Source organism: Hippoglossus stenolepis, chromosome 15 (assembly GCF_022539355.2).
Source record: "Hippoglossus stenolepis isolate QCI-W04-F060 chromosome 15, HSTE1.2, whole genome shotgun sequence".
Lineage (NCBI taxonomy): Eukaryota > Metazoa > Chordata > Actinopteri > Pleuronectiformes > Pleuronectidae > Hippoglossus > Hippoglossus stenolepis.
Window position 1 is genome coordinate 10,458,944 of NC_061497.1, and position 21,586 is coordinate 10,480,529.

The 21,586-nt window shown below is 40.0% G+C and overlaps 1 protein-coding gene across 1 annotated transcript in view; it reads left to right on the top strand.

The window, feature by feature from the left end:
- Window positions 1–9,561: 9,561 nt before the first annotated feature.
- Window positions 9,562–21,586, top strand: part of stk36 (serine/threonine kinase 36 (fused homolog, Drosophila)) — a 72,984-nt gene continuing 60,959 nt past the window's right edge. The window contains 1 exon segment of the mRNA XM_047343479.1: window positions 9,562–9,916. The gene's annotated coding sequence lies outside the window, so the exon portion shown is untranslated.

Here is a 21,586-nt window from a genome sequence, read left to right on the forward strand (position 1 = left end):
TGAAATTGAAAAATATCTCAGAGTCAAGTACAAATAAGCTTTAAAGCTTTGCAGACACAAATCCCTCTAGATTGAGCTCACCACACAGTGTCCTGTGTAGGCATGTGATGATGTGCCAGCTGTGATCGTAATGAAATCATTCATATTTTTAGTGTCAAAGTTTGGGATTGATTAAGACAAAGTCTGCTAATATTTCCTGTCTGCTCTGTCTTCTCCCTGTGGCTGGAGTTACGGATATTTAACTTTGATGAAATGATCATGTTTGTGTGTTCCTACTGGCCCCAACATGTATTTAGGTGCTGAACACCACATGTGTTGACCACCTCTTAAAGGGATGATTTGATCCATTCAGCGCTCCCTAAGGACACAGACGGCAAACCGATGTTTCTGCCACAATGAGCGCACCGCTTTAATACAAAACAAGTTCAAAACGATCCGAAAATAATTAAACCAGAGACACGTGTTGTCTGCACCGCTGAGCATTTTAGGAAGTATCAGAAATAACATGCTTCAGAACAGAAAGTCCATCCATCTAAAGTTTATCTATTCTGTTAATCTTCTGAGGATCACAGAGGAGCTGGAGCCAATCCCAGCCTGGACAGGTCGCCAGTCCATCACAGGGTCAACGCACAGAAACAAATAACCATTCATGCTCACATTCACACCTTTAGTGCAAATAGAGTCTCCAGGTAACCTAAGCAGCATGTCGTTGGACTGTGAGGAGAAAACCCACACAGACAGTGCTCACCACTGCACCACCAAGCTGCTCATATCCAATAGTGTCATCTACTTATCACACACCTCTACTCTAAAGGTTCAGTGTGTAAGATTAAGGTAAAAGGGATCTATTGGCAGAAATTGAATATAAAATACTCCTAGTGTTTTTTTTTACTAGTGTGTTTCATCTAAATTGTACAAATTGTTGTTTTCTTTACCCTAGAATGGACCCTTTATATTTAAATACTGCATTTTTAAGCCAGGAGTGGGTCATCTCTATGGAGGCAGCCATGTTTTTTACAGCTGTCCAAACTGGACAAACTAAGCACCTTTTGAGTTTTTACGACAACTGAAGGCTACTTTCATGTTTGGAAGGGGAGGGTGAGGTGAGGGGTATTCAGCTGCAACGTGCACCTTCACCACCAGATGTCACTAAATTCTACACACTGAACCTTTAAGAGACATTTTTAGGTATCCACCTAATTAATCTCTGTCTGTATGTGGGTCACATTTCTTGAGAACCATGCATATGTGTTGTTAAAGAAAGAAAAGAGGACACAACATACGACTAGATGCAATCTGTGTACATCTCAATGGAGTACTCCTGTAACTAATACAGTACCATCTCTATGAAGCTTTAAGATGACTGTCTAAAAGTTGTCTTTTTAATGGGGGTGCACACAATAACAGGAAAACCTGAAAAAACAACACAATCCAAACAGCTCCTGACATCATCTTCTTCCCAATGCTGACGTTCACATGTAGAAACTTGTATCAGATGTCAGTATAAATATCCTCAGCCTTTGTTTCCATGTGTAGTTCAGATGGACAAATTCGATCTTTGGAACATGTAGCACAGCTCGCTTACTTTCTCATGATATCATGGCTTATACTGGCAGGCTCCCACCTCCTGCCTCATGCGTTGGGACTTCAAGGGGACAAAAACACTCAAGCTGCCATGATGGTGGCCCAGTACGTGTTTACAGCAAAGATCTCTCAATGGGGAAAATAAATCTGTGAGATTTAATAACAAATAATCAATTTCTTGACTATATAATTAAAAATATATTAAAATGTGCTGTATTTTATTAATTGTATAGAGCTATGAATGTCCTAAGTTTTACAATCAAACCAAACAATATTTCTTTCTTTCTTCTTTCCTTTTCGGTATTTACAACATTATTGATATCGTGCATTTAAACCACATCGAAGCAAGAGTTGATCCTAAGCAAGAGTTAATTTTGGAGTGTACATCAACTAAGAGCATGTTCAGTGCTAAAGTACAATTACCTGGAGATGATACTTCCCACATAAATTAGGATTTAGGTTTAGGCAGCTGGACGTAGCTTTCTGATGTGCACTCAGCCTAAACACATGTTTCCAGTTTGACTGTATTAACCTTCAGGCCTTTTCTCCTATTTATCCAAAGCTCACGTCATGTAACGTAAACTTCCAACTCAAACTGGTTCAAACCCCACAGATAATTCTCAGAAACTCATAAGTGACTGGAATTACATCGTATTTAGTTCTTCTGGCACTGGTTAATACACTGATAAGTCTCCTCCAGCACCAGCATCAGGTTCACATTTGTGATTTGGACTTAGAATTTACATCGAATTAATACATGTACACTTTTACACCCCCCTTTGGAAGGGGTGAAGGAGAAGTTCTCAACATTTTATAAAAATGACCATTATGTTTTAGGGTTGTCCGTCCCTTTCCTGTGAACACAATATCACAAGAATGCCTTGAGGGAATCTCGTCGAATTTGATAAAAAAAACGTTCGGTTTGACTCAGAGATGAACTGATTTGAATTTGGTGGTTGAAGGTCAAAGGTCAAGGTCACGGTGACCTCACAAAGACCTTTTTTTCCCTTGTGAACATGTTATCTTAAGAACTCTTCAAGAGAATCATTTTAAATATAGCACAAATGTTCACCTAGACTCAATGATGAACTGATTAGATTTGGGTGGCCAAAGGTCATGATCACGATGGCCTCACAGAACCTAATTTCTGCCTCTTGAACATAATATCTCAAGTCTGCCTTCAGGGAATCTGTTTAGATTTTGAAACAGTTTTCCCTTGGACTCAAAGATTAATTGATTAGAATACAGTGTTAATAGGTCAAAGGTCACAGTGACCTCATATAAATCTGGAAGAAAAATGTATGTAGACTGAATCTGCACTGGTTGGTTGAGGCATACATCCACAGGGCAGTGATTCTCGTTATAGCTGTATATTACTATTTCCTCTCAGTTTTCAACTTCTATTATCCAACATATTTCCAGATATCAACTACAAGTACTCGATATACATACGCTATTTATGCTATCTATACCCTAAACCTAGTCTGTCACAGATGATTAGGTAACACAAGGCTCTGCATATTACAGTCACTCCGCTCTCCAATGCTTATATCCTGGTGCAGAAAAAAACATATAGACATAGTAATAACTTGTTAAGATTTGTTGTTTACAAGGAAAATTCAACAGTGTTTTACAGATCCATCACGAGTCACTGGTCTTACTGGGTGTGTATTCGACAGAAACAGATGTTAATGACAGTATCTTTTGTCTGCTTCCTGGGCACCGGGGATGTTGTTCCCTGCTACTGTTTTTATATATTTTTGCAGACTAATTAGCAAAAGCCTCTGAAGCAGACGTCCTCGTGGTGCCAAACAACACATGCAGTACAGTCTTTTGGGGTGCCAGCCAGAGTTGACACTTTGCTCACTGGCTGCAGTGAGTCCCACGTTTTAAACCACAGCGCTGATAAAGCAAACCAACAGCTGCATGACAAGAAGTGAATACGTTTTCAGGGGGAATTCCACCTTTTTTCAAAAATGAATGTACATTCTCATGCACACACTCCCAGATGCAGAGATGACTCAGAGCAGAGGAGAGCTGAGGTCGACAAGTGTGTCTGTGCTCCATCTGAAATTCCCGGTAAATCTATACATGAACATATTGCAGTTATTTCCACTAATTAAAAACAGGAATATACTTGAATCTTAGCAGGTCACAAGTGCTGTCATTTAACATTCAACAACAATTTCAGAGACACATGCATCTCCTGGTTTGTGCGCTCCTTTACTGCTGCATCTAGCGTCTGACCTTAAGATGAGGCGAGTCTGGTTCCTGTTAGTGGTGTGTCCTCCGCTGCACAGTGCACATGTGCCGTGAGGCCTTTAAGGAACTCCGTCTATCTGCCCTACTTCCATCTACTTAGACTGAGAACAGCTCAGATGACCACATTTTCTGGACAACAGCAACATATTTTAATCAAAATATGACTTAATCCAATTCCAATGCAATCCTCTCGCCTATTCTCCACCCGTGTCTCATTTTAGTTGACTGTGAAGGTCAAATAGAAGAGCGTCATAGCAGGCGGAGTGGTAGCAAACTGTGTTATTATTTAAAAATGTACTTGTGATAAGCAGAGGGAGGAGCATGATACCTCAGAGCTGGGAAGAGTGAAGGGGCTGACGGAAACACTAAATCGCTGACCACCTCGTGACCCCACCTTGGGCCAATTGTCTGAGTCCAACCATCAGTCACTCTCAGTTCTGGTAACTGTCTCGCTCTTATGACTCTTGACCTCTTTGGCAAGTTCCCTGAAGGTTCAGAGTCTCTGCCAGGTCAACACAACAAGTTTGACAGCCTGGTTAAGAACACAGGTTTATGTCAATACACGGAACTTGTGTCTTATGTTGCTGCTAAGTTTGATTGAACTGAATTGTTTGATACAGAGCAAGAAATCAAGGAATAATTCAAGGACTCTAATAACCTTCCAATACAATAACTTCTCCTTAATTAATGGGTAAAAGATGAGTTTGCAATTTTCCGGCCTCAGAAAACAACTGTTACTCTTTGCGTTATAAGATTGAAAAACATGGGAAAGGAACCTGAGGTTGTCAGTGAGCTCAAACTTTTGTTTACATTTTGATAACAGGTTTGTGCCATGTAGCTAATGTGCTTGGCATCTATGGGCCTGCACTTTCAAGTCCTGTACCCCTACATCCACGTTTCAGGGGACCCCCCCGCTTATATATGTCATGCTTCTCCTCTCCCCTTAGTATTGTTGTACTCTTCTTAGGAGGAGGATTTGCTTTTCACTTGGTGTGTCAGAAGACATGGCGATCACCTCCGAAGACATTCACGGTCCGGCCTTTCCGTCATATAAACCACAACGCAGACATCGCCAGACTCCACCGACACTAACCCTGTTCCTTTTTCCATTTTGAGTCTTTATCGCTGATTTATTGCGTAACACTTTAGAAAAGGGTTTACATGTTCTCATAAAACTGGATGCACTGTTGAGTTGAAATCAGTAACACATGAAGAACAGAGACCAGCAGCAGCATTAACATACTCCTCACAAGTGAAGATTGTGCAGAGCAAATGTGTGAAAACTGCTGCGAACAATTCCTATACTTAGCGAAATGTGAAAAGGGAAATTTTTACGATGAGTGCACTGCCCATGCCTGTCATATGCATTTATAATATTAGACGTAATTCCCCCAGACACGAGTGAGTTGAGGCCGCAGTTTGGTCAGAGATACTTTTCACTCCTTTGAAGCTTTTTCCAAGTCATGCTGCCACAAAACGTGCAAATGAAAACGCTAATGACATAATTGTCATGAGTAAAGATGACTCACCTTTACAACTGTTTGTAATTTTCATGTAGTGCAGTTAAAATGTATCATTATCATCTGTTAGTTTTTTCGTAAACAAGTTGTTGGAAGGAGAGGGTTGAGACAGGGAAGAACCAATTAAAGTCTTCTTTTTTTTATCTCTTTCTTTAACATTGCATTTTAAAAAAATATTTTGACATTTTCCCCATGGAATAATTAATGTGCTCTACCGAGTGTCATTGTAGTTATTTACTATGTCGGTATATCACTTATAGAGACCTGTGAGCTAAAGATTGACCAAAGAACATCCGAAAACAAGCGTGTATGTGTGTGTTTATCCTCCGCTGAAGGAAAATTTCACTTCTCAGTCTTTCCTCTCTGCATGCCTCAGGTCAGCAAGTGCAGAGCTGCCCTGTAGCGTCTTGCCCAGAGGCACTTCAGCAGGCCGAATGCTTGCGGCCACAAACTTTCTGCAGCTCCCTACTGTTACACCTCAGATCTAAACAGCCCGGGACGTTTTACGGGCGCTCTTACTGAGGTCAAGGTGTTCTGTGGGGTATGTGTTTCAAGAGTGGAATGTATTTTGTCGCCACCACAAATTACCATGTCAGAGATCTCAAAATAGTGCAAGTTGGTGCATGTTTGGCAAAAAAAAAAAATTGGTTGATTACTATCTGTATCTTTACTGCTTGGCCCATGCGTAATTAGTAGGTGTCATTGGGGAGGTTGTCCCCAACATTGCACACTCCCACTGTCCAGCTTGTACAACCACTTTTATCACAGGCTTGTTAAAGAGACTGACTTCGGGTGTCTTAGTGGAAAAACACATCCCAACCTTTTCACCTTGTTACCATTTATAGCCGATCAATACCGAGCCGTGACCCCCTCTACCAGCTTACACATATCAATGTTCTGTGAGCATTTCAACAGAAGTGATATTAGATCCTCAGCTTGATAGATAATCATAAAGAAGTTCATTTCCCAGTAAGAACGGGGAGACTTTTAATATGGCATCAAAAAGCTGTAGTGATAGTGGTGATAGAGGATGTGTATCAGTCTCTGTTTCATTCAAGATCACTCATATCTTTGCTGTAAGGGTTGGAAACACTTAACAAATGGTTAAATTGAATAATCAATTTCAATTTTTTTCTCATAGATGAGACTACAGTCAAAGGATTTAGCAGTTTGCATGTACTGAAGACAGGTCCCTCTTCTTGTTTTTAATTTAGCTTTATTGCTCATCTTAAGATAATTACTATTTACGATTTGTGAAGTAATGCTTGTTGTTGTTTTTTTCTAGTTCAAAAACTACAGATCTTAACTGTTACTGCGGTTCTTAGAATCGTAGTGGAAAAAATGTGTTGTTTTAGTTATCTCAATAATTCAGAGCAGAACTTCAATGAGCCATATAAGGTCAAATCTGCTCTTTTTGTGGTCTAATACATTTGAACAGTGTGTTCATGCCACTCTTCTATTGGTGTTTCTCACCTGCCAACACAGTATTATGCATACTTTTAGAGCTTGGCAATACCACATCACAATCACAGAATATTTGGGCATGCAGAGGTTGCGCTGCAGCTCCTTGACAGCTGCTGTCTCATGGAGATGAAGCAAAGCACGTCGGTGTGAATTCTCTGTTTCACCTGTGAACGGATGGTGAGGGAGAGGGGTGCCCCTTGAAGCTCACGTTATGCAACACGCTTGTAAACGTTTTTTCCTCCCCCTTGGTACACTTTCTTTACATGATAGTAGTTAGGGGCCTTACCTCAAAGGAAGTGTAAAAAGTGACACCACCTGTCATTTTAATAACCAGCCTTTGTAAGCTCCGGGCAAAGGTCAGGCTCACGCTCAGTCTTGACATTAACGCTGCCATGGGGCTGCTGGTTTGATTTCTGCTACAGACTCCGCAGGGCTCACTGCACCACCCACAGCATGAGACATAATCATTTTAAACAACTCCATGTAGCATCTGTTCAACTCTTAAAATACAACAAACCGACAGAAGCGTGATATGTGATGATGAAGATAAGAGCAGATACCATGTCCTATTTCAATAAGAGTAACATTACTCATCATTCTCAATGGGTGAATACGTTCAATTTCTTAATAATTTATTGCGCTCACTCACATTAGCCACTATGGACAATATACTGTGTTTTATCATACTTGACATATGGTATTACACAGTGGAGAGGTTGTTTGAGGGCACATTGTGTCATTATTCCTACAGTGTATGAGGATGAGGTCACTGCATGAGGAGCGTGGAGGCCGCAGATACCGTATCAGACCCTGATAGAAGTATTTGACTTCTGTCCAGGAATTAAACCAACCGGTCATCAGATATCTTGCCCTCCACACAGACAGAGAATGGACAGAGGAATGTGAACAGTGTTACTCTATGTGCGATAAATCAGCTCTGTCATGGTAACCTCATGGAACAATGCTGTTCTGCAGTTGAGAAAAGTAATGAGTAAGTGCTTCACGGTGCTGGCAGAGGTTTGGAAATGTACAGTTTGGTTTGATGACGTAATACCATTGTGGTTTACAAAGTTTAAAAAGACCCTTGGGAAGCATTACGCCTCCAGGATTTGTACATTTCTGCCCCAGAGGCACATTGAAAAGCATCTGGGCAAATCATGACTAATTCAATAGGGTTGTGATTCTGATTTATGGTCCTGATTCAGTTTTTAACAGTATCGTGACATAACACTGGACTTGCTGAGCAGACATGATGGCTCAAAGCAAAACTTTCAACTTTACAGTTCTTATGTTAAAATAGAAAAGCGGCTTATTGCGGCAATAAAATTGTAGCCCCAGTGGCATCGCTAGGAATTACATGTAATGCCAACAGTCAGCGGCTGACACAAGTTCAATGCAAAAACACCCTGTGGGTTTTCTCAAAGTCTGAATGAAACTGTTGTCTGTGAGAGTATTGGTCCCGTGGCACGTCCTCAGGATTTCGTGCCTGATGAAGTCGAGGCCTTGAAGTTAGGATTCTACTGATGGTGTTTCAATAAGGAAAATCAGAGATGAGGTCATCATGACAATTGAAATTGAAATTCTACAGCATAAAGGGAACTTTAAGTAGGTGTTGATTTATGTTAAACAGGTCTGATTGTAGAGTTAGAGACATGCACAGTGGTCAGAAACAAAAACCATGAAGTGCACATGACCTGTTATAAGACTGTACATCTTCACCCTCTCACCTATCTGCAATATTTGCAAAAATGACTGAGCGATTTCTTATCAACCTGTGTGTGACTGCAGCAGTCAGCTCCTCACACCTCTGTGTGTGAAGTGACCTGGCGGAAATGGGGCCTGATGGCTTCATGGGAGAATTGGGACTTCTGGGAAATAGCTGTAAGTGGATTAAGACTGTTCTCCTGAGGTGTGGAGCTAAAAACTGTTAAATACCTGGGACCAGCCTGGGATCATGCTGTGGCACCGGTAAACACAAGTCACATACAACAGTATTAAAACTCTTTCAATCTTGTTGAAGATGAATTCACATCAGGGTAAAGATGTGTTTTAGATTTGTTTTCTTTAGAAACTGTCTGTGTTCTATGTTGCTATAAAAAAAAGTATTGTATGTGACATTTTATTATGACTAGGTTTAGGATACGTGTTAAAAGAGGGGGAGTATCAGAAGATCAGCCTTATTTATTTCCCCTTAAAATTGTCTTTTTTCTAATTAAACTACAACTTTATTCTTGTAATATTAGGATTTTTCCCCTCATTTAATTGAAACATTATTCTTCCAATACAATGACTATATTCTAATAATATAACTTTGTTCTCATTAAATTACAACTTTCATCTCGTTATTTTATGATTCATTATTATTCTTTTAACATAATGACACTATCCTCATTAAATTACAACTTTATTCCAGTAATGATTTACTTTATTCTCATAAGATTACAGCTATTTTCTCATAAAATTATAACTTTATTAAATTACAACTCTCATATCGTATTGTTATGACCGATTTCTCGTTAAATTTTGACTTTCATTTCATTCTCGTTAAATTAAATCTTTATTCTTTTAAGCGTTTGACTTTCTTTCTCGTTTAATTACAACAATATTCTCATAATATTATAACTTTGTGAAATTACGACTTTCATCTGTCTCATGAGAGACTTTATTTCAACTTTATCCTGGAAATCTCCCATTTTCTTTTCTTCAATAGAAAACCCTAACCATAATAGTCCGGTCTACTAATAACCTTTTGGAATTCCCTCTGTCAGTTATTCCTGTGTAAACAGTGCAGCAGCCCCTAGTGGTGATGTGGGTGAACAACCAGGTGCACAACGTCACCTGACCCACGTGTCAGCAGCCTAATCACAGCAGGTGTGCTGAATGAGGACCAGAGGAGGACGTGTTCACCCGCCGCCATTTTGGATTCTTTTGTTTGGTTTTAATCTCAGTTTTGTTCGGTGAATTATATTTTTAGATGGATTTTAAAATGGCTTTTCATTTTGGAGCATAGTTTACATCACCACAGTCAACTGTCAGCAGCCTGTAAAAACCTGAGGACCATCTGAACCCCGCTGCTTCATCCAACTGTGAGTAGCCAAACAAAACAAAGTAAAACACAGGGTCTGTAATGTCATGGCGGATATTTTTTTATATTTTTGTAGAAACCATAATATTATCCACATTCATGGGCAGTAAATCCACACGTCACTTCCGCCCCGAGTCCTCCTCCTGGCTGTGGACGTATAAAGAGGAGCTAACGTGAGAAAACACGTGGCAGTTCGCTCAGTGAAGCTGGTGCTGACATTAGACTGCAGTCAGCTCATTGTCTGTCAGGGATTAATTCTGCCATCGGTCATCTGATCCAAACTGACAGGACACAAACTAGGAGAGCGGTGTGTCTGCCAGCTGCCAGAAGATCAGGCTCAAAGAGGGAACAGGAGAAACTGTTTCTTACCAAATGCACTGAGGGGAAAAAAAATGAAAATTCAGGTTTTATTTGACAATAGATGGCTTACACAGTATTTGAGTCTGTTGTACTCTGATGTGTAAATCCTGCAGTTGCTTTTCTGACATTCACGTGTATCTGGTGCAGTGTTTGTATCTATTTCTATCTATCTTTGTATCTACTTATGATCCAGGAAGTAAAGAAGCATGGAATCAAATACTTAAAATTAAACCTTTTTTGTTGATTATGGATTTTTTGAGTATGAAATACTTTTTTGAACTTTGAGACTGTTCTATGTGTTGCAAATTAATCCAAATTAGAGTCCTGCATGGGTCCACTGTTGGAAGCCCGCACCGGCAAAGCTCCGACCCATTACCAACACTTATTTCCAAATCAAATCAGAACCTGTTAATACATGTGCCACGATCTGTGCATTCTACGTCCTTCACTGGGTTGGGTTATGGCCTCCCTGTCCTCCTGCTTTAGTGGCCAAGTTGTGTTCTTGGAAAAGTATCTGTCAATAGTTGCAGCACCTGTGCTCCTGCAGCCGTTTATGTGATTCCTCAGCGCCGATGTGCTTAGTTTGTAGCTATCAAAAGCTAAAACGTTTTGGTACTTTCTTCAAGCAGCGAATCCATTGAGAACGTATTCACCCCTGGCTTATTTTTTGTCTTTATGTGATCCATTTTTAGGTTCTATCTAGCTCACTGTTGGTAGTGAGTTATTTGAGCAGTTGAGTTGTGTCATAGATTTTCCCAATAAAACATTTCCTTGTGGCTGACTAGGTTTGATATAAGCTGATTCAGATGTTAAAAATACTGCACAGTCATTTTATTACTAGCTGCTCCTGGAAAAAAAAAACTTACTTCATTTCCCACCTGCTGCTTGTGACTATGAATTTAAATAAATCTTACTCGTTACACAACTTTTTTTGGGTTATCCAGCAGCTACTCACAGGAACTGCTTACTAGTTATAAATTGCATAACCGTTGCTATGGTTACGTCTGCTGTCCACACTATTTTGGAGTTTTCGAGTGCCTAAAACTGAGGGGAAAGCTGCTGGCCCAGTTTTAGTTTGAAACGGTGGCATTGCATTCTGGACGGGCCTAAAATGGAGACGTTAGGAAACATTGGATGATGTAGTCACCTGCATTGGCTTCATGATCGTTTTTTATATCAGTCACAAAGCGACTACCTGTGCTGAATGAAAAATGTTGCAAACACTTTCTTCAATAACAGTTCCACCTCGTTGTCGGTCCAAGAAATTAAATCCCTCGTCCTACTTTCACCGTTGCTGTTTCCCATTCGTAGTATTTTCGGTGTAAGTAACCTGCTGCAGAGTTGACACAGTAGACATGAATGTGACATTGTCAGGTGTGTTGGTATGAATAGGGATTATTACTGATACAGAGCTAAAATGCTTCTATCGACGTAGATATGTTTAGTTTAAAAAATGCCATTTTACAATGTAAACTTATGAGTATGGTTGTAGCCATAGCTGGTCCTCCAGAGGGAAGTTGATTCAATAATGTTCTTGATTTACGTTACCATCAGACATCAGCTGCAGGGATGATGATGAAGAGAGAAGTATCACCATCTGTGCTGCTCTCGAGCGTGAGCTGGTTTCACCTCCTCCACTCTCCCGTCTGTAGAGTCAAAGGGTTTGCATTAACGCTTGGCTCTGGAGAGAGGGACTTTCAGAAACATTTTCTTGTTCTTGGAAATCCACTCTCTGCCACAAGTCAGAGCGGTCTTAGCAGAGAGTGGGGGGTTCTGCGCAAACACGGCACTAACCGTCAGAGAAGACAAACTAAGTGTGGAGCAGTGTTGACACTTTGGCATCTTGCTGTGATTGGACTCTGATTACTGAGAATGGGTTTCATGAACTCATATCACCATTGAAAACCCCCATGTTCGCGCTGTTAAAGTTGGTGTTCTCATCACTTTTTCCCCTCTGCATGTCACATATTTATTTTGTTCATATGGAAACTGCAGCTGGTTCACATCCCAGGAGCTGTAGTAATGTTTTGAACCATAAGATATTTAATACCTATTCTTTAAAAATACAACATATGAAGCGATCCAACAGCATAAAGAGTAATACGGTTTGGTTCAGATGCATAACTGCAACACTAGTCAATTTTATTGATAAAAAATGTAATTGAGTATTTGGAGCTGTGGCAGTTTGGCTGGTATTGTTTTCACCTTGTTGGACTGTGTGCGTCATTGAGGAAAAACTTGGTCCTGGAGACATCTACTGTAGCAGAAATTAGCTGGAGGAGGTTTTGAGTGACATTGGCAGGTGTTTACATTCTGTGTACAGATTTTGTCACCAAGACAGTGTCACAACTGTGCAAGACATAGTCACAAAACTGTACAGCTGTGCAGCTGAGATCAAAATAAAGGCTGCAGACGGGTGTGGTCTGACCCACGAGTGCAGTGTACTCATCTAGTAATAAAGACCACTGAGTACTCATGGGTCAGAACAGACAGATGTGGTTGGTGGGATCCAATCGCAAGAATGTCTTTGTTTCAAAAGAAAGACTTTGTGGCTTCATTTATTTAGTATTCACTGTCCTTCAAGCTGCCTTTGCTACTTCAGTCACAATTCACAGAATAACAATTGTTCTTGAAGTTTCTGTTATTGTGTTTTTCATTTGGGGTGTAACGATTTTGAAACCGAGACTAAAACCACAACGCAAACATCCACAATTTCATATCACGTAAAAGGGCCTTTCTTTCCTGACTCACATCCTTCCACCAAGTTTCATGGAAATCTGCTCAGTTGTTTTTGTGTAACCTTGCATACAAACAAATGGACAAGGTTGAAAACATAACCTCATCGGTGGAAGTAAATATCACGTGTTACTCCTGTTTTCGTTTCCGACTTCATGTGATAACTGACAATTTTGTTCCAATCATCCTCACGCCAGCGGTATTAATTTGGTTGGTGTAATTAGCTCAAGATGGATGATGATCCTGAGATCACCACAGGGACAGACTCTTAGTGGTTAGCGAACATTGTGGTTATCTCTCCCACAAAAACAAACAAACAAAAAATGCTGGAATGAACGGAACTGTGCTTTTTGGAGATTTTGAAGTTTTACCTTTGCACAAGGGGATAGGAACTACAAGAGCATTAATCTCCTCTTCTAGACAACATTTGTGGTCCCAAACAACATGTTTTATGGCTGTTTTCTTCTCTACCAAGCACCTGTAACACAAGGCCACCTGACCACGTCGAAGATGAGTCAACCTGTGCCGCCTCTACCCCTTCCCAGGCCTCCACCGCAGGCGGTTTTGTGTTCAGCGTCAGTAAACCCAGGTTGGGTTATGCAACACCTCCAGGAGTGGGCTGATGATTTATTGTACAGGTGTTGGGAGGCTCTGAGCCGGTGGAGCTCCAGTCATAAAACAATGCTAGGGGCATGTTCACCGACGAGGAGGGTCAGGATGTCCACATGTGTCCACGCACATGTGGACAGGTGGAAACACACGTTTCAAACGTTGGAAGCTTTCACACTTAGATATCATACAAGCGGACACATTTATTTGACGATTACAGCGAGGACACGAGTCTCCCTGGTTTTGTTCTTGTACACTTTGTTCTAGTGCCAGGTGTTTTGTTGTTCTGAAGTTGTGAGAGTAGGGAGGCCCGAGGCTTCACTACATTTGTCAAATCTCAGAAATCATATATCTCAGGGAGCAGTGGTCTCAAGTAATTTTCTGTATTTTTGTCTTTATGATCTACAGAGGATTCAGATGTTTTAAGGTGAGGTGGAAGGACAGATGTCTGTGTGAGGCTCTGCTTTCATGACTTTTTTCATATTTTAGACTGATTATAAACTGTTAGTACTGTTCAGATCTACAAAACTCACTTGTAGCACAGCAGTAACATACAAATTACAGTTTTACAAACTATCGGTGAAAGTTTTAGTTTGTTTGGCGACGCTGTCTTATTGTATTTAAAACAAAGGCAGAAAACCCAATATCATAAACATAGCTTATTTGACATAAATACAACTGAAGACAACAAGAACATGAATGCAACAAAGGTTATTGCAGAATAAAAGCCAGTCATGAACATTATTCAAAAATTGAGTTTGATTGGATGAAAATCTTCAGAAATGTAGAACTTCTTTTGTCTGGAGCTTTGTGGTCTGTGCATGTGCTCGTTAATATCTTTTAAAAATACTGAAATATTGTGATTATGAAGATGTATAATGTTTATCATTTTGTCACAAAGCCAGGACTTGGAGACAAAAACCTGCAGATTAGGCACGTGCAGGTCAGATAGTGGGAACTCTAAATCAGATGGAGCAGGGATCCCTGGCATTTCTGAGCAGAGTCGAGTGTTTTCCAAGTTTTTGTAAAGGTGACAAAGCACCCTGACCTCTCAGGGAGGGATATTAAAGGTTTTTTATCAGTCTGGAACAGACATGTCGACAAGAGGAGGACCCGATCTTGGCATAAGTGAAGAAGTATCATCTTGAGCAGATGCGTCAGACCATCAACTACTGATTTTACTGTATGTTGTCAGGTTTTTTTTGCAAACATGGCAGGAGGTTTGGTTTTATTCAGATAAAGATCATCTATCACTACAAAAAATATGAAAATATATGAAGAATACCCAGAAGTGGAAGCCGAGTGAAGATTAGGGATGTTACTGGAATTTCTCAACCAGATATCTAAATCCTTCATTAGGATTTATGGAACTATATCAGTGCACTCAGTTTATTTTCACAGATAATTTACAGGTGCTATGACTGTAATGTCATTTTTCCTCAGTTTGCACATGGACACATGGTTCAAAATAATGTGCAATTCTACAAATATCTTGTACTTCTGTTTTTATTCAGTGATGCTAAATGAATAGATCAAGGGACGCATCATGTTGCATTTTACTTTTGTGAGAAAACAATCTGTCTGAAATCTTACTAAACAAAACATAACTGACTTTAGCCCTTTTTAAAGGCATGAACGCTGTTAACATTGAGGCGGTCATTACCACACCTCGCACGGGACATTCAGGCGAGGTGAATCTGGGTGAACTTAACTAACAAGTGCAGTAAGGCTAAACAGTCACACAACGCTGCTTATCAACTCGGTAACGAAGGTGGTCAACCCAGGTTTGCCTCATCAATGGGGGCTGTTGAAAGTTGAAATCTTTGTTGTTTTTTCTTTTTCAGTTTTGCGTCCATCGTGTGTTTCAAACGTCATCAACACACCTACTTGCTTCCATTGAATTTTCTTGCTTGATTCTTACACGGTCTCACTGAGACATTTTGTGGATATTATACTATTAAGATGCCAGGAAAAGTTGCAGAAAATGTCCTGAGCAACTGACTCGAACATTTGCTTTCTCACATTTAGTCCCTCTGGAAAATCTCTGGAAAATGTTTGGACACCAGTCAGTGTCTGAAAGCAGCTTTAGCGTGTTGCCTGTGCTTCGTGCTTTATGTACAGACTCAACTTTTTATACAGTTTATATATCTGTGGACTTCAGGGCATGTTATAATTGAAACTCTGATTACTGCTCTGAACGGGGCCAAGTAGAATATATGTCTGTACTTGGTGAAGGGCCTCAGGGAAACTGTCTGTTTTCGATTAGCGTGTAGAGGTTACAGAGATCATGTGAAACTTCAGACTCGTCCGAATAATGCTGATGAACATGCTTCTCCTCTGGGTGACTGAAAAGTGGAGCTGGGACCAATAGATGGATCTTTGGTGCCTTTAATTTAAATTGAATGTGCTGTATAATGGGGCCCACAGTTAAGCAACCGTGAGGTGTTAGTCTTTCGCTTACCAAAAATCTGTTTGAAGTAAAGACGTGGATAAGTTAATTTTCTCTTCAAAGTGAGTGTTGAAATGAACAGCCACTGCACTTGAAAAACCTTTATGAGGAAAATCACTGATATAAACCAGATCTGACTTAGTCACTCGCTCTGTGTGCTCTATGAGTTGTAACCACAACTTAAATATTCAATTACCAAAATGAGCCACAATGCTGGAATCACTTAATACGAAACTTGATTTAAAACTGTATTTGTAATGATTAAGACGTATTTGATTAACTGTGACACTAAAAAAAGTGCTGACCGCTATCAAAAATATACCAACATGAAAAGCTTCTGAGGAGCAACACACCCTGCAGGCACGTTGCATACGTCACTGCAGTGTTTCCCATTGTTGCTTTATTGTAGAGCTGTGTGCAGCACTTTTTACCCTTCTGTCTTACACAGCATGAACATGAATACTTCCTGGATCAATCTTCTCAGGTGGATGTGCTTATAATAATTATACAACTTTTACTTTCAGCTGTCATGTCCGTGTATAATAATGCAGTATTTATTATGATTCAGTTTTTTACTTAACAATACTATGTTCAGTGCACACTTGAGGCCTACAAGAAGAGAGCGGATGTTGGTGTTAATCTTTTGTAGCACTAACATCTGGATTCAGACACTTAAACGTCAACAAAATGTCAAACTGACAGCATGTTTCGTTCATTGCTGCTGTTATATAACTGAAACTAAAACTATTCACCATCTTTACAGATTTAATTTCTCAGCAGGATGCTCACTCTTCTTCCTGTTTCATGGCAGGTGGCAAACAGCATTTAAGTGCTTCACCCACACCTACTGAGGTCACCCACTCTCAACGCCTGCTGTGTTTTTAATAGTCTCCCATATTCAGACTTGCAGTGCTGAGGTCTGGCTACACACATTATCATTCTGCCCCAGGGGGAAAAAGCGGTCTGGCGTGTATTTCCTTGAAAGTTGTTTTTCTGCTTTTTATCCAGAGCCAAAGCTCGTGGGCAAATATGCAAGTCCATCCCCGTTAGACAGCAAATGTTGTAAACATTCTTTGTAGATCTATACAACCATTTATGGAAAGAACAAGCAGGCCTGCTCTATTGAATAATCCAAGTCTTCATAAAAAGGCAAGTTGAGAGGTTGTTGTTTCCATTAGTGAAGGGGATTTTGAAAACTGTAACATGCAGATTGAAGAAGGGAAGGACAATGCTGTGTGGAATACACAATAAATTTGGACATCATCCAGAGATTTTACTAGAGGGCCTCCAGGAGACGCGCTGGACTATTCCCAACTGACTCGAACACTTCTCACAGCCTCTCTTCTAATTTCAGGAGATTTTCCTCCTGGGCTTGTCTAAAAGCAGCTTATGTTCATTTTAATAGCCTTTTTCTAAATCATTGTAGTCTTACTCTACTTTCTTCTACTTTCCATCAGACTCCCAGCAAGACGGCAACATAGAAACTTTTCTATCCCTGTAAAACCTAATCTTTTTTTCTGAAATGGGCTTTCCCCTTGCTTTCCAAAGGTGCCGTTTGGAAGGGAACCTCCAGATGTGGTTTTTCAAAGATACTAGAAGACCTGAGAGCCAATGTGGTTTTCCTGCTTTGATGGCTGTTTTTCTGCCAAGCCGTGAAAATGTGCTGTAGTGGTAATGTGATGCTGACTCAATAACAACGTGGCTGTGAGTCAACCTCCAGGAACCCTGGGTTCGTCGCGCTGGGCCCCATCAGTCCGTAACAACAACAACGCGCCGATGTCTGAGAAGCACAGCATATGATTCAAGAGATTAGCTTCCCTCTAATGTTATTTTCCTTTGAGAGTTTGCAGTGGAAACGTTGAAGAGATCAGGGTCTATGGACACTGGAACATGTGAACAGCATGTCGTCAGCGGTTTTCTGTCTCTACACATCAGTATACATTTGTTTTTTATTATTTTGACCAGTTGTGGTTAAAATGTTCACGTGGCCATGTCAAGATTTGTTGTTGTACTCATTATACGGCACCATGGAGATAATTACCACTGCTCAATGGAAGTGAATCAGAAGAAATGCTACAGGTATTTATAGCCCAGCAGCAGGTCATACATCTGAAATGTACCATGAACATATAGGGGGTCTCTGTGCTGGATTTTATGTGCCCTAATGAGCAGCTGTCCTAGAAAGAGGTTGATAGTAATGAGATATCACAGTATGTTTTGCCATATACATTCTGAGCAGATTACAGTATATTACTGTATGGAACATTGACTAGTCCATGCCATAAAAGTGTCTTTGATTCGACCTGTGTGTGTTCACATCCTGCTGAAATCACTCATGATAAACCACAAGGTGTCTTTATTTATTTGCATGAAGGGTTACACTCACTCGTAGACAATGGGTGTACATAAAAACATTTGAAACAGAGCTGACCTTATTATGACATGCTTGCAGAGTTGTTGGGGAGCAATAAATAAGTGCTGGCAGCCAGACAACGCTGCTTTATGAAGAGAACTAGCAGAGCAGCTTGAGTAACAGACTGCAGGGTGCTGCGGGTTTATTAGTCCTCCCCTCGTTCATAGACAAAACACTTAATCTTGAGACACCCGGTGCTTTGAACTGCGTGAGGGGATTCTGGTCATCCTGTCTGTGCCGTCTTCCAGGAATCTGAAGCTCACGTGTGTGTGTGAACACAAACACACACACACAGGTAAATGCCCTGGCACACAGTATGTCCTTAAAGAAAGACAAAGTCAAGACAAATATCATTTTAAAAGCTACAGCTTCAGTTTTACAATATAGAGGGACAGTGTAGTATCAGATCAGTTTTTTTCTTCTCACTTTAGCTGTGTGGCCACAGGTATGACAATGTCAGCCAGTCCACCCACTACTTTGATCATGACAACTATTGGATGCATTGTCATGATCTACAGAGGAATGATCCTACTAATGTTGGTTATACTCTGACTTTTCATCGAGTGCCACCAGAGGGTTGACATTTGTGGCATTCAGTGATATGTCTTGGCAGTTAGTTGGATTTGTGTGTTGTTTGGTTCAGTTGTTCATGTTCCTCACAGGATTAAGTGTAAAAACTTTTTGGTGATTCCCAGACATTCTCATCAACCTCAGCTGTATCTTGTGTTAAGTGCTAATGACCAAATTTTCCCAATGCAAACTCAAAACTAAGCTCCTGAACATGTAATGAATTAACGAAATGGTAAACATCAGCATGTTAACATTTCCATAATGGACATGTTGGCATGACAGTATTTAGCTCAAGACACAGGCATGCCCGTCAGTACAGACCCACGTGTATGGCTGTTTACATTTGGATTTAAATCAGCACATTTCAGTTCTTTTTTCAGATTGACCCAGTACTGATGCTTGAAAAGGTTAGTGAAACAATGCAATCTCATATTCATAACGTTAATAACTAAAAATACAAAGAATTATCCTATTGTCATTGCTGTGTCATGGTCTGAGTAGGACAGCTACTCGTAAGTCTTACATCCCCACATCTATCTAAATGGTCAGCTCATGTCATATAATAACTAGTGCTCAGATAGTGCTTAGTTTATATTTATATTCAGCCAGGATCCCAGTAGTTTGAACCGACTCAATATCCTCCATGGACAAGGTCATTTGTGCTCAGAAATTGCACCAATTTTACACAATAACTTAACAATTTCTGTTTCACGGCAAGCATCAAATATAATGCTCTGGCTCTAGTGATGAACATGTTTTCTACATGGGTGGCTGTTGGGTTATTTTATTGGTTAGAATATCTATTTGCATTTTCTATCTCATTAGTTAGTTTTCTATGTTTAGCTGCAAAGCATTTGAGTCTACCTCTGTATGAAATGTGCAATACAGATCAAAATGTATACAATTAATGATACCTTTATGACATAATCTTCTCAGAAAACTGATTAGTCACTAAGTTTAAGAGATTCAGAGATTTTATAGAGGAGAAATGAGGAGTTTTTCTGTCCAACTCAAGCTCTGTCGATTGTAGTGTTTACAGCAGAATAAAACGAATCTTACCATCTACGTTTATAGTGGCTGCTCCATCCCAGAATAGTCTGACAACCTGTCTGTCTCTCACACTGACGACCAGGTGCTTTCAATCAGTTTCCCTCACACTAAAATGTCCTTACATGGTGCTCTGCTCAGTCCAGAAATTTCTATTGTGCTATCCCTTTTCTTCCAGAGCAGCAATATTTCTTCATTTCTTCACCAGTCTTCTGAATTTATGGGGACCTGGCTCATTTGTTTAATGGGCCGATCAGACCATAACATGTTAGACTACAGCATAATTCTCTCAAAGCCCCGCACTCCGAGCTGAAAGAGGGAAAAACAATGAAACTCTACGCAAGTGGTGACTTTAAAAGGCTGGCATCAGAAGTGCGGTTTACCATTTCGCATAAACAAATGAAAACAAATCTCTCCTAAGACAAAACCCCTACGTTTTAGATGATGAAAGTTGATCGGTTCCAGCTCCTTCAAGCACCCATCTGTCCAACAGGTTTGTGAGTCGCATTGTACACCACACATAAACATAATCACCAAAGTAAGCATGGAAAAACATAAATTTGTGATTTGGCCAAAAGAGTCGAGAAACAATTAAATGCAAATGGTAATTAATCCAAAATAATCAGTTTAAACGGCTATACAATTACACTGGCACGCTTAATATGCACAAATGTTTATACAGATTTTCTCATTTCAGTGCCTAATCCAGATAATGTAAAAAGTATAAAAACCTTAAAAAATCCCTAACAAAGTCAAAAACGGTAACAGAAGTGAAAGTGGGTGACTGTCATCGTTTACAACAGACTTGAGTTTTCAAACTAAAAGGGGCCAGCAGTCTTTGCAAAAGTCTTCATTGTAGGGGCTTCAAAGTTCTGGATTCATTATTGGTTTAGAAGTAGGATTGATGTGAAAGGAACACAATATATTGAAACTATAGGCAGCTGTCAGACTTTTTGACATTTTTCAAATATATTTCAGGAGCATATTTTTACTCAAAACTCATTATATTTGTAATATAATCTCCACAAGTTGTACGTCAGGTCAGTAGCATTCATGAATTGTTTGTACCTGAGATAAAGTCCCAAATGAGGAGAAATCGTTAAATTCCCAAAATTCTTCTATGGTTACACTTGCATTGCAGAGCTCTTTTTCAACCCCTTCTGGCAGGGACAGTAATTACACAAATACTGTTGATCACTTTTTTTAGGTCTGTAATGATAATATAATGACTATAATGATTCATCTGGAATGCGAGTCTCCTTTTGATCTGGTGCATCAGAAACTTATCTTAGACACCTTTTTGATTTTTCTGCTATAGGCTGGGCCATGTCCATAATTACTGTGGCCAAGTAATATAGCCATGCATTGCTACCTTTGGGGCGATGCTGGTGTGTCACCACAGACACCAGATTTAAAACTCCAATATACAGTGAAATACAAAGTTATTTATGTAGAGTCTATTTTGGGGCTTCTGGTGTAAACAGCCA